Source organism: Lissotriton vulgaris, chromosome 5, assembly GCF_964263255.1.
Source record: "Lissotriton vulgaris chromosome 5, aLisVul1.2, whole genome shotgun sequence".
Taxonomy (NCBI): domain Eukaryota; kingdom Metazoa; phylum Chordata; class Amphibia; order Caudata; family Salamandridae; genus Lissotriton; species Lissotriton vulgaris.
Window position 1 is genome coordinate 514125737 of NC_141693.1, and position 14821 is coordinate 514140557.

Genomic DNA, 14821 nt, shown 5'->3' on the forward strand with positions numbered 1-14821 from the left:
ATTTTGCCATGTCAAAAAATAATGAATACTAAAATATATATGTCCACACCACCTGTCCATTAGTGGCACAATAATTGTAAAATTCTGCAACTTTATGAAAGAAACATTCTCTGATAACACCGCACAACAGTAAACATCTCTCTTGTTTCGTAATTGTGTTTTCACTTTGCAGTTCAAAACTGCATGAGTTTGTCAAGACTTCCACACAAACTGCCTAATGAAGGGGCCTTGTGAAAAACATACAATCATAGCAATAAGATTTTGCAGCTGGCATTAAATAACCCCCTTGAGAAACACCAAAGAAAACAAGTGACGGTGGGCATCGAAGTGCAAAAAGGCAAAAACAAATACAAGCAAGGGAGCAGGAAGCACAGCGCGGGAGGCAGCATTAACATAACTGTGACATTAAGAGGTGGGAGGGAGGAATACTATATTTACATGTAAGCAGGTATGGCGCCGAAGCTGAACACAGGCAAACAGTAACAGAATCCCACAAAGAACAGATAAAGAACCCTAACGGAATGAGAGAGTACTTAGCCCCTGCTCTCGTGGGAGAATAGAAGAGTAAAGGAGGGACAAAGAGGCAGGACTGACCACTAGGAAGCAAGGATTTTTAAAGGACACTGAAACAAACAAATCAAAAGCAGGGGGATGGCTTTAATCCCCCAAGAGAAGTATACTAAAGTATACAAGAGGTTGTACGCTTACGCTCGACCTAAAAAAAACAAGATGGCCTCTCCTGCTACCACACTAACAGTTGTAACATGTTAGATACCAATTTGATGGAAGACTGAAAGTGAAACCTTTCTTTCTTTTTTTCATGTAGTCAATTGCCTTGTGATGATCCTGCGGGAAGCATAACAAGATGAAAAAAAGCAAAACAAATGCCATTCTTTTCAGCAGCAGATCCCCTCATCCTGTAATAGATGTACAAGCCGAACACAAACAAGGGCAGATGAGCGTTGGGGTGGAGAAGAAACGTATGGGGCAGGGAGGTGGGAAGAAAAAGAAGCATCATGGAGGGGATAGTTGGGGAGGGCAGGGAAATGGAGCATCAGGGCCAGGGATATGTGAGAAGGCCTGAAACACAAGAACTCATAGGTGTCCTTGTGTAATGTACACCTGGTGCTCATGTAAAAGTCTCCAATGCCTTTGGGCTGAGTTTGCGATATATAAAACTGAAAAAAATGCCTACTCAGTGTGGTCTTCCAGCTAAAGTTGTCCCTATTCCAACGTCCCCTTTTCTACCAAACAGACTATCTTACAGGAGCCACTCGCTACAAACTCTGCTGTTGTTGTTGTCCCTCGCTGGAGCCCAGAATCACCGCGTAAAGCTACAGGAGTAGCCAACAGAACCTCACCTGCTGTTGCTGGAGCGGCTGGGACGCCGGAAAACACCGCGTGGCCGCAGAGGAGAGAGAGGCGCCGCCCCCGGGACTGCGAGGACCAGCATGCACCATCTCTAGCTGGTCCTCTTCCCGTGAGAGGCGCGCCCCCTCCCAGTGCCACACCCCCAGCCAAGCCCTTAACATCTCGCGGCACCCGCTTCGCGGGTGCCACTCGCTACAAACTCTGCTGTTGTTGTTGTCCCTCGCTGGAGCCCAGAATCACCGCGTAAAGCTACAGGAGTAGCCAACAGAACCTCACCTGCTGTTGCTGGAGCGGCTGGGACGCCGGAAAACACCGCGTGGCCGCAGAGGAGAGAGAGGCGCCGCCCCCGGGACTGCGAGGACCAGCATGCACCATCTCTAGCTGGTCCTCTTCCCGTGAGAGGCGCGCCCCCTCCCAGTGCCACACCCTCACAATCCCCCACTTCTTATAAAGCATCCAGGGAACGCGCGCCGCGGGACGCGCGCGGGACGCAGCCCGGGGCGAAGACCGGGCAAAGAGCGGGCCGTTTGAGGCCGTTCGAGTACGAGAGAGTCCGGTCCGGCCCACCCCCCTAACTGCTCCATCACGGCCATCTCCACATAGGCACTTATTACGCTCTGATCCCCTCAAATCCACCCATTGGAAAATGAATACGCGATCTAACAAACAGAAAAAAGCTAAAAAAAATGGGATTGGAGACAAATTGCTTGGTCCAATGGACGATTTCCTCGCCAAAGCAAACACCTTCATCGACCAAAGCATAAGCTTAATTGAGGGGAGAGTTTCAACTGAACTCGCTATTGCACGCCGATCCTCTATGGGACTACTAGCTACCGCAAGAACCCCAGATGCCCAGGCAACGCCAACTCCAATGACTGTGTCTGCGAACAGACTCAGTCTCCCAAACAACGTAGACCTCTCTGCCACCCAACTCTCAGTGGCTTTCTCGGACAGTGACCTAGAAAAAACCCCAGACATCTTCCCCGATCCAACCCCTGAAGAAGTAAGGCAAACGAGAGGGAGGAGGGAGGGAGCTATCAAAAAAAGAAATGTTAGCAAAAAACCAGATCATATCGAAAACACCGAAACGGCTGACCTCATAGTATTGGTAGGCGACACAAATCCAGCAGCATTTCCCCTTCACTCTGTCCCCCCGCCCAGTAATATAGCAATGATACATCAATTACCACACGATCTTCAAGACTTCCCAATCCCGGAACCAAAAAGCCCACGACAACTAGGAAAAGAAAGAGAATCAGCCAGATTAATTAAGGAGATAGCTTCTCTGCTGAACTCTTATATTCGCCCTTTAGAATCTAGACTTAGTAACATCGAGAGTCTAATTTCAAAAATCGCCAGTCCTCCCAAAACCACACCCCCACAAGTCCCTTTAAAGCCTCCTTCAGATTCCTCGACCATAACTCACCCAAACAAGAAATCGGTAACGTTGCTTCCTCCACAGACCAAAAAACAACCTACAGTAAAGGTTTCAACAGTACCAAATCCTCCCACTGTCCAAAAAACCACTCCCAAGTCCTTGACCATCCCTCCACCACCCAACCCACTTCCCACACCAATAGTAAATACCCCAAGCATAAATACCCCTTCCTCTAAAACCCCTGTCACGACAAACCCCCCTGCCTCCACAACCCCAGCCATAACAAATATAAAACAAACAAAAACAAAAGGAACCCCGAGAGAGACTACTGACCAAAGACCCTCTGTAAACCTCCCCCCCGCGGCATGCCCATACGTAGTGGTCATGACAGGGGTCCCTGAACTTACTGGGGAGGGGGCTGAACCCAATTGGTCACTGAAGAATAAAGTACAGTATTGGCTGAACACTAATCGCCCTGTTCCCCAACACTGGAAAAGCACAATAGCCTTAGTCTCCCGGACCTCGTGGGTGGGACACAGAAAAAAAACCATCCGGGGTGACTGTGTAGTAATCACGTTCGAGGATCCAACCATAGCAGAATACATCTGCTCCTGGGAGTTTAATACCTCTGGGGGAATTGCCACAAGACCCTTGTCATATTTCTATCCAAAACGATATCACAACAACAACTATTCCCGTGACACCGATAGCATTTGGAGGAAACCAATACTACAGCCATGGGAGCTAGACGTCCCGGGTCCAAAATTAATGCCACGATATAATGAGCCTGACCACCTTTGGTGGCCATCAAACCAAAACCACCAGCAAAGAGAAGCCCCATGGCAGATCACAGGCCCACATAATAGATCTAGAAATTGGGAGCAGTGGGAGAGACCACCGCAGAATCCATATGGCACCAGCTACAGAGAGCCCACAAATGGGCAAAACTGGCAAGGGATACCGTTGATGAATCGTTTTAGCGGCCTGGAAATGGTCGATTGACAAAGAAGCAATTCCCCGGAATCAACACTAACAACTGAGGACTCGATTAACCCTATAATAGAACCTCCTCAAATGGAAAAACCACCTCTAGACAACGCACTCTCACTGTTACCTATTACCTTCTGGAATGTGGCAGGCCTCCGAAACAAAATAGAGGACGGCTCGGCCGCTGGTTTCTTGAAGGACTCACAAATCATTTGTCTACAGGAGACATGGACAATGACACCTTTACACCTTGCGGGTTATAGGACATTTTCATCCCCGCCCTTCCCAGCATTGCAGGTAGACCGAAAGGGGGTCTGGTAATATACCTGGCTAACACAATTTCTGACTTGAAGATTACTAAGGTAGACCTAACTCCACACTTCCAGATTCTCACACTTACAATTGGGAAAAAACTTTGCTTCACAATAATAAACCTCTACAACAACCTAGAGGATGACATCTTTCTGAATGTTCTTTCATTAATCCAATTAAAAATAACCGATCATTGGCATGCCAAACAGAAAAAGGAAACACCGCAGATAATCTGGGGAGGAGACTTTAATATACACCCTTGCCCCCTGAACGACACATGTGGGATAAAGGACGAAAACGATAACCCACTGGTACACTTTTCCCACACAGGAGTGGGGACTGTCATGAACAGAACACTAGCTGATCTGGATCTCCAAATTCTGAACCCTATACAACAGCGTTATAGCAAACTAGAACCTACCTATAGAGGTAGGGGCCATGCGACCACCGTAGACTTTGTACTTGTGACAGAAGGCTTAAAAGACCATACCAAAAATTTCAAAATTCTGGAAAATAATCTTAGTGATCATTCTGCCTTAAACCTGAGCTTCTATATCCATCAACCAAGGTCACTGATGGCATCGATAGCAAACACGCTGGCGCAGAACAGACTGGAACTGGGGAAAAACAATGGTTATACCATAAAATGGGAAAAGGTGGACCCAAACGCACTAACAAAACGGCTAGTAGAATCCTCCTATAACAGCTTTCTGATCTGCCTTGACCCTAATGCAGACCCAAAACAAATTCTGGAAAACTTCAGCATAATAATAGAGCAAGTTAAAAAACAGCTGACTAAAACACCTAGACAAAGTAAAATAAATTCCACAGGTTGGTTTAACCGAGACTGTACAAAAGCACAAACTAAATTAAGGAAAGCTCTCGGAAAACCAAATAGAGATGCAACAGAGATCCAAGCCCTCCGACGAGTGTACATCACTTCTAGAAAAGAGAGAAAAAAAGAACTGAAACTATCCCTGTGGAACGCCCTACATAAGAGCGCACTCCTGAAAGACAGTAAGACCTTCTGGAAGATTGTTAAATCACCCGCGCTAGCTGACTCTGCCGGTCCAAAAATAGAGGTGGCCATCGACGAGGATGCGTGGGTGAACCACTTCTCAGAAATCTTCAAACTGACACCAAACAGCGAAGAAAATCACTCCAACATCCCTTTAGTCGCCTATCCAATAACCATGGACCTTGACATGCAGGACTTAGCATTGGCACTATCTTCAAGTAAAATCGGGAAAGCTCCTGGCCCCGATGGGGTTCCTGTCGACTTGTTCAAACACCTGCCGGATTTATGGGTTCCAATACTGACAAGAGTCTGTTTAGCCACAATGGAACTCGGCCTGTTAGAGTCATGGTCCTCTTCAATTATGGTCCCAATCTTCAAGAAGGGGGACCGCCAGGACACAAAGTGCTACCGACCGATTTCGCTCCTAGACTCTCTGGGAAAAGTAGTTGGAAGAGTCCTCCTTGAAAAATTACAGCAATGGGTAGAAGATAAAACCATCCTCTCGGACTTACAGTTCGGATTTAGGGAGGGCTTTGGGACAGTTGAACAGGCCCTAAACCTAAGTCTGTTAACTTCAAAATATACCCACGCTAAACCTGGCTCCATCTACATGGTCTACGTGGACTTGTCCTCCGCATTCGACTGCGTTTCGCATGCGAAGCTTTGGTCACTGCTGAGTGTAATGGGGGTCGACCCTCCCCTTCTGAACTTTCTGAGGGAACTATACAGTGAAGCCACGGCGAGAGTAAGATACGGAATAAACGGAGAACTGACTGCACCATTCAGGGTAGAGCGGGGAGTAAGGCAAGGGTGTGTCCTTGCTCCCTTTCTCTTTTCATTATACACAAACGGCCTAGAAGAGTCCATGCTGCGAGGGGCGAGGGACCTCCCCAGTGTAAAAGGTCGCTTGATCCCCGCGCTCCTATATGCGGACGACGCAGTCATCCTAGCTCGCACCCCCAATGAACTGCAGAAATCTCTAACTAAATATGCAGACTTCATGGGGGCTTTGGATCTGCGTATCAACATCAAAAAAACGTTTGTTATGGTAGCTGGCGGATCAAGAAAAGCAACCAAGTCGATCTTTCTGAATGGTGAAAAAATTGAAAAGACCTCACAATACCCGTACCTAGGCATCATGATCGATGATGCCCTAAATTGGAAAGCGGCGGTTGAGACCAGGAGACATCTCTTCAAAAGAGCAATCATGGCGCTGATAAAATTCTCTAACAAACTGGGAAAAAGAGCACCAGTAGAACTGCTTCAGATCTACGCTGCAAAATGTCAATCTATTGCATTATATGGAGCAGGGACTTGGGGCCACGTTTCCTCCAGCTCAATACAAAAAGAAGAGAACATCTTCATCAGTTTCCTTCTCTCAATTCCTAGAGGCACTTCCACCTACGCCTCACATTTAGAGCTGGGAATCCCTCACATTGAAGACTTAATAAAAATTCAACCTCTCCTGCTCTGGAGGCGAGCCTGGCTGTCGGAAAAAAACACTCTGACTAAAAGTATCCTACAGGACATTATGGATTTGGACCACACTCATAAAATCGCATGGCTCTCGTTTGTCAGACACTTTTTTACTGATTTGGGCCTACAAAAGTACTTTTACACCCCAGATACTTTGAGAGAAACTTCCAAACAAGAACTGAAACGACTTGCGTTGGGTCATTTGGAAACATTGAGACTGACTACGCAGATCACAAAAAAATCTGTTACCCACGCAATTATGACCCAGCAGTCCTTGAGAATTCAGTTATATCTGACCATGGAGCTAACAGTTTACGAGAAAATGCTCTTAACAAGATTCAGAATGAATCTTTTTTTCAGGCTAGTGACTTTCCCTGATAAAAACAACTGGAATGTACAGATAGACCCATGTCCATGCGACGACCTTTCCCAACAGTCCACCATACACACAGTACTGTTCTGTAAGTTTTATCATCCCCATCGGAAAATTTGGTTAATTCCCCTACTTAAAAAATGGGGCCACAGACAATGTCGCCCAGCCATGCTGGCACTCCAAACCTTGGACTCTGAGTGTACTGTCTATTATGTTTTAAACTTCTTAAAGTGTATTATGAGGCATCGAAACAATTTGTAAAACAGTGGTCTAATTCGTACCAATATTTGAAAATGCAACATTTTTTAAACGCCTATTCTAAATTGTACTTTTTAAACAAATCCAATTATCAATTTTGTATTATGTGATATCTTTTATGGTTTTGCAAATGCTAAAAAACCGAAGATTATTATTATTATTATTATTATTATTATTACAGGAGACAAATATAAGAATATGACAACCTGCATGAACACAATAGTGCAATTGTGCCTTCTCATGTGCATGACCAGAAGAGAGAAATTCCTCAAAAATGTGATAGTCGTAGTGAATTCAACATGCAGTGCAACCATATAGCAGTATCTGCTACTCCCCTGATTCTATGTTCTACCTTTCTCAACATAATCACACTCTGTTTGTTCCCATGTCTTGATGAACACAGGTCCCAGCTGACAGGACCCAAGGAGCAGTGAGGAAAGTGGCTGTTCGAAAGCAGTTTACTGCACACTTGCTACTTCACCCTCTGAACGTGTCCTCGTTAGGCGTGGGCGGAAAATCCGTTCCGCTCGCGGATTTTGCGGATTTTCGGGAAATCCGCAATCCGCGAGATTTGCGAATTTCCCGCAAAATCCGCAAATCCGCGAGCAGCGGATTTTGCTCGCACTGCTCGCACTGTTCGCGTGAGTTCGCGCCCCGCGAATAAGTGCAAAATTGCAGAAATACGATCTTGGCAAAAAGTAACTACTTACCAGGTTCAAAAGTTCAGGCACATCATTAGTAGCCATTTCCTGTAGTGCTTCCTGAGGGGCCCCTCCAGAGTTCAGTTGCCAGTTGAAACTATTATGTGACCCTGCTCTGAACCTCAGAATAGTTACACATATGCCACAAAGGTCCTGAATTACAGCTAAGGGAGACAAGCAGGAGCCAGGCTGGAAGTTAAAATCCATTAATCAACCCCTAATTCATTATTGTCAGTTGGGGCAGGGCAGGTGTTGTAACTAATTTTGCAACAATGAAAGCACTTAGCAAGTGCAAAAGATCACTAATCAGGGCGCACTAAGGAAGCAGGTGCCAGCTAAAAAAGTATTCTGTGACACATTAATCAGCCCCAAATTAATTCAGGTCACTTGAGGCAGGGAAGGTGTGCTTTGCTTTGCCGAAAATAATGTACACTGGACAACCAGAGGGTGTAGTGATGAAACAGAGGGTGGCATGGGTGGGCCAGAGGGTGGCATGAGTAGTCAGAGAGTGGCAGTGGTGACAGAGAGTGGCAGTGATGAAGAAGAGTGTCCCAAACAGGCTGGACACGTAGAAACAACAAGTTCGCAAAACTTGCGAGCCGACAGGTAAGTTCGCAAATTGCGAAATTGTAAAAACCCTCGCGAACTGGCAGAAACACGGGCGAACACAAAAAAAAAAAAAATTCGCGGGAATTCGCGGATTTTGCGGATTGCGAATCCGCAAATCCGCAAAATTCGCGAACGCGAGATCCGCAAAATTCGCTCATGCTTAGTCCTCGTGCCCCTGAGGCGGGGGAGGGTCCTCATTACAGGAGAAAAACACATTTGCCTATGGAGCGGATTAGCAGAGCTGTATAGCACCATGTCAGCATAACTAAAAGAATCCAAGGCAAACATAGCAAGTAGAGAGAAAAATGGCAAAAAAGCCATTCTTTTCAGCAGCAGATCCCCTCATCCCTTAACTGAAGCACAACCCAAACACGAACAAAGATGAAACCGGGATGGGGATGGGTGGTGGTATAGAAGAAACGGATGAGGGCAGGGTGTGAGAGGAAAAAGAAGCAACATGCACAGGGGATAGTAGAAAGTAAAAAAGAAGCTACATGATCAGGGATATGGGAGACGGCCTAAAACACAACCAGTCATATGAAGTGATTGAACACACACAAAATATAGATGCCAAAACAGGAGCCCTGGAAGGAAACAAGTAGTTGGTCCATGCTCCTGGGGAGGGTCAAACACAAGAAGAAGACATAACGGCCACATGATGAGACAAAAGGGAACAAAGAAAATGTGAACTGCGCTGGAGATACCAAAGCTAAACTATGGGCACTGAATGTAAAGAAAACTCTCAAAGAGACATGCGCTGTCTAGCCGAGGCCTAAAATGAGGAAATACACCATTAACCTGAGCCAGACTTAAAGATGATGCCAGCAATTCCTAATTTTTTAGTGGATGTACAATGTCCAATTTACAATGGGACAGATTTTCCCTGAATCTGGAGTTACCTGTGCCCCTGGTGTTAGTAACTCCAGGGGCAGGGGAAGTACTGGCCCTTTCACTGTGCCAATCTTTATATTGGCATGTTCAATTTATCTCTCTCCTTCTTTTCTTTACTCTTATTTCTTCTCCTCATTTGTGTTTATGGAAAAAAAATCCTTTCATTACCTTGAATGCCTTCTGTCTTAATTTATTATATTCACTTACATTATTGTATGGCTTTGTTTATGTTTTTGCTAACACTCAATAAAAATTTCTTAAACAAAAAAAAAAAAATGTACACATTCAGTAATAACGGTATTATTAAATGTACATTTCTACATGAGCAAAGTTTTTGCAAAAGTGCATTTGCACGTGCATTACCCCTGACAAATGCATCACCGTATAGCTGCCATGGTAATATTTTCAAACGTCTAACCACGATATCGTTAAGCATATCATTTGGGGGAAAAAAGGTTATAACATTTTTTTTATCAGTCTAATAAACTTAAGGCATTCTCACTTGAACATAAATTGTGGTGAGAGTTGGAGAATGAAATTATTTCTGAACAAGCCGGAGTTATGGGTGCTCCACTGCGCTGAGATTCAAAGTTCATGATCATACAGTTTCCATCAGTCACAACTTAAGACAATAATGGAGCACTGGGCATATGTACAGGTTCTTGTGGTAAGAGCATGAAATTAGTTTTGTGAATGGCATGTAAGCCATTTGACGAATGTAATAAATTTGTTAGCAATGCCAAAAGTGGGGGAATTATGAAAGCATCTGTGTTTGGTGTGTGTGAGTATGCCACTGAAAAATGCTTGGAAGGTCTTTGTAAAGCATTTTTCGACACTCAGCCGGCAATAATAGCTGTGACCCAATAGACGAAGCCATTAGGGGTATAGAAGTGCACATGATCATACACAACTTGCGCTATATGCATGCTCAACCACTCCAGGTCGGTATTAAATTATATATTACCAGCTTTCTTACCCCTATGCGTTGCATTCCTCTTCAAGAGGTGTGTGTGACCCTTTAGCTGTGCATCCTCACACTTGTCGTTCTCCTCCTCTGCCTCCTGAGGCCTCTGCTGTTTAGTTAATTGCTGCATTTGTTGTTGCTCTGATGACAGGGCTGGGTCTGTGAGAATGTGAGTGCCTTATGGAAGATGTACCTTCATAGCAGCAGGTGTTACGGGTGGTTGCTTACCTAGTTTGGCAACATCTTAGTGACAAATTCACAAACAGATTGTTTTGAACATAAGGAATGCACATTGCGATTTCCAGTTTGTGGCTGGCAAACGGCACTGGATAGCCTTTATATTTTAGGTTTAACATGAAATGGCACTTGCCTCGTTCATGGTGAACATATTGTACTCTATTCATATTATAGAGGTTGTTTATTCAGGCTACTTCCATCATTGCCCTCTGTCGCTCCAGCATCTTGAGTGACTAGATTGAGACATCATTAACCACAGCTTGGATGAGCCCACATGAGTATTTTGATCTCACCCTCTTTCTATTTACCATTCCAATGTATTTTTTAAATTTTAATTTTTTAATTATTTAGTGTTTTATAAAGCGCGAACATGACCCATGGGTATTAGAGATTAACTGAACAAAAATAAACATAGACAATTACATCAAAAGTAAAAGACACAATGGGCTGTTGAAACAGATATCAAAATGAATGTCCATTATTCCATTATTAGGCACCGATCTAGATTCTTCATGTTGGATATTCTGCTGCTGCTCTGAAAATATGCAGTTCTAGGTATCCAGTGGAGCAATGTTTGAGTGGGATTTTCCTGTGACCAATCTAGATATTGCTGACATTGTGACGTCCGCTGCGCCCAGGGGAGAGGCTTCCCAAGAGGCTATGAAAGGAATCGATTCATTAGGATCCTTTTCATCTCTTTTTGATAAAGTGGGTCGATGGGTTTGAACGCACCTTGGGTAGTAAAGAGTTCCAGATCCTTGGTGCCGAACCAGAGAAGCGTGTGTAGGTTTTTTTGTTTTCTGAATCTAGGGGGTTCAAGACTGAGAGAGTTTGCACTTCTTAGGTAACAGCTGCCACCTGAGATTCAAATCTTTTCTGTCAGGTACCTTGGTTCATTAAAATGTAATGCTTAGTGTGTGAGGCATGCAATTTTCAGTTGAGTTCTGGTATCATTCCACCTCCAACATGAACGCAAAGCTATATTTTTGTAATTGTTGTGCACTGAAGCAGGTGTTTTTTTTATAGTTTTTGACAGCACTTGAGGGTCATACCTACTGACTTTGGTAACGCTAGCAACAATGCAATGTTAAAACTGCAACACATGCATGAAAACAAGTTCACAGACTATTCCTATATATAAACATAGACAAGCTCTCAACTGATCGTTATCTAGTCTGTTATGAAGCAGGGGACACAATCATGTAGATCCAAATTTTGGCCTGTAGGTTGTAGAGAGAAGTTTCCAGCTAGAAGGAAATCTACAGCTCAACTTGCCTCAAGTTGGTAGTAATCAGGAGACCACACTGGAGTGATGATGTCAACATAGGTTTATTCAGGTATCAGTCAAGCAGGTAAACAAGTCCAGGTTTAAGTCATAGGTAAACCCCATCAGGAGCAGCCTGCTAGCTGCTCAGCCCCATCCATCAACTGTCATCTCTCATTCAGTCACCCAAGCATTCCACTCATAGCCCACACACCAACATTCCATTCAGAACACTCACACAGGCTGAGCAGACAGGGAAACATGGGAGAGGCAATCCATTACATCAGGAAACTACAAAGTTTCAGAGCGCACTCTGAGATGAAGTTCACCACTGAAAGTGGGTATTTGGTGGTTGACCAGAAGACCCTCCTTGAGCCTTTAAAGAATATCTGCTGTGACACACTTGCTTTCTTTTCTTGGTGGTTTCAACTTTTAAAGAAGGTCTTGGCCACCGTTTATTCAGCACCAATTGAAAACGTTAAGGTTGTGCGGTCAGGATTCCTGAATCTGGTATACATCTCCTGGCCTGTTCTGTACGGGGTCCGTTATTCACATTCACTTTTCCATGCTACAGTTAGTTGTGAAGTTCACTGGATAACTTACAGGCTATGCCCTTTACTTAGATGTATAGTTAAAATGGCAGTTGTTTGATTAGGTGGCTTGTTGCAACAAGGTTAAATGGGTGCTTTACATTTTTGTGCTTACTGAGATTTAGTGGTTAAATAATGTTATTTGCCAATTGTTTCTCTGATTTTTTAAAGTTTCATGTACGAGCCATCTAAGACAAAATATTGCATACACTATACAACAAGGAAGTACTGGAGGGTTAGTCTGTCATTGCTTTGTGAGAGGTTATAGTGAAAGGTATGCAAGCGCCATGGCTCTGGAACAGAACTTACTCACATCTCATCACAATTCATCATGTGTTTTTTCATCAGATTATGTTTGTTACTACCAAGTGTATTTTTATTAAGACATATTCTGTGATAGCTACCTGGCCCTTATCAAAGCATGGGTGGCAATTGGTCACAAGTTTTCAGTTTTAGTAACAGCAACAAACCATTGCAGACAGCAGGACAACTTGAAATGGTAATCTGAAACTATATTTAACTCATGTGAAAGCACAGATATGAGGATGAAATATAATGAACACAAAACGTATATAAACTACAGCAAAAAACCTCAAAGGAATGTGTAGCATGTTTTCATCTCTTGAATTACTGCAAAGCATTTATTATGAAATCAAAGTGGACAGACGATGGGATAGGGAAAGTAAAATAAAAAATAAACAAAACCCCTTACCTTGAGCTTGCCGCATGAGAGCGCAAGGTAAGTGGTCTTATTATTTTTATAGTTTACTTTCCCTATACCGTCCTATGTCCACTTCCCCAATCTTCCCCAATCCCCCCCCCCTCTCCCCCCACCGCCCTGCCTCACCCCACCGATTTTACCTGTGCCGGTTATGCCTGCTCCTTCCTAGCCTGCAAGACGACTACCAAGTTGGCTACAGATTACAACTATATTTTGTGGAACATCATTCAGTTACAAGGTTGTTCATTATTCCTTCTTTCCACTGTCCTGTAACAGGTAGAACTCTGAGAAGGCCTTAGATCATGGTACCGCATTATACATGCAACAAACATAGCATAGCACATCTCAATTATGTGGGTTAATGCATGTCATGTGGTCCATGAGCAGGGTCGGACTGGCTATAGCAGGCATCAGACATTTGCCCGGGGGGCTGGAAGTGTGAGAGCCGGTTTTGAAGCGGCAGGGGCCAGTTTTGCAGCAATGCAGCAATATCGCCCCCCAGTAACAAAAGCATCAGTGCTAGGAGTCGAGTTTGTTAAGCAGAATTACTTCACACTCACTTGACCCCCACCACCCTCCCCTGGCCGGTCCGCCAAAATTGCCCGGGTTGCTTTGGGTTCCCAGTCCAACCCTGTCTAGGAGTATGGTTGCCTGTAGGTCTGTACACAAGGGAGTCAGTTTTGCTGGTCTATGACTATAGGTGGATGTCGGTGAATTGTGCCGTGTGTCACACACAGGGTTGACCATCTTAAATTGTTTTATTTCAAAAAGCATAACAAAAACTATTCACGGATGGCCGTCCTTGTGGCTGTATGCAAGTGCACAGGGGGCATTACAATGCATGAGGAGAGGCAGAGAGAACCATATCAGTCCTCTTCTGCACATTAATGGCACAGTAAAGGACAGAGATAGTCAGCTAAGGTTTGTTTTAGGTACTTGTGTTTTATTTAATACTTTAGTTCTTCCGTTCTTATTTTAGACTGCAGTTATAATGATCTCCTCATAACATGTCTATAGAATTATTTAGTACATCTTATTTTTTGTAAGGAATGAGCTTTCTAAAAGAGCAATGTTAATCCTTAAACCAACATCCCTTCAATTTAAGTTAACGTGCTGTGAAAAGGATAATGTTACTTACCCAGTATGCATATGTTCTTGGCATGTAGAGCTGTAGAGCCACATGCTTTGCATACTCCTTCCATCTAGTGTTGGATCCGAATGTTTTCAAGTTATAGCTGTCTTCAAAGAAGTCTTTCCAGTCACGAGGTAAGGTGGCTCCTCCTTTCGGGAATAGTGTGCATTCTCATCAACTCCATTGTTAGATTGTTTTCCCACAAGAGGGTGAGAATGGAGTGCGTAAGTGTATAATAGAGATGCTATGCGTATGTACGTAAGTAGGAAGAACTGCAATAACTACAGGTGTCCGGGGAGGCAGGTGGGCGCATGTGAATCTACAGCTCTACATGCCAAGAACATATGCTTATTTGGTTAAGTAACATTATACGTTCAAGGTATGTATGCTGTAGATACACATGCTTTGAATAGACTATAACAGATTATGCTCCAGACCTAACTTGTAGGTGTTGCAGTTGTTTGAAATAGTGTCTTAAGCACTGCCTGGCCTACATTAGCTTGTTGTCTTGCTAACGCACCTACACTGTAGTCTTGAGT

General features: G+C 44.1%; 1 protein-coding gene across 1 annotated transcript in view; it reads right to left on the bottom strand.

Moving 5' to 3' along the window:
• FAS (Fas cell surface death receptor) overlaps positions 1-14821 on the bottom strand; it is a 258748-nt gene that overhangs the window by 116235 nt on the left and 127692 nt on the right. The window lies entirely within an intron of this gene.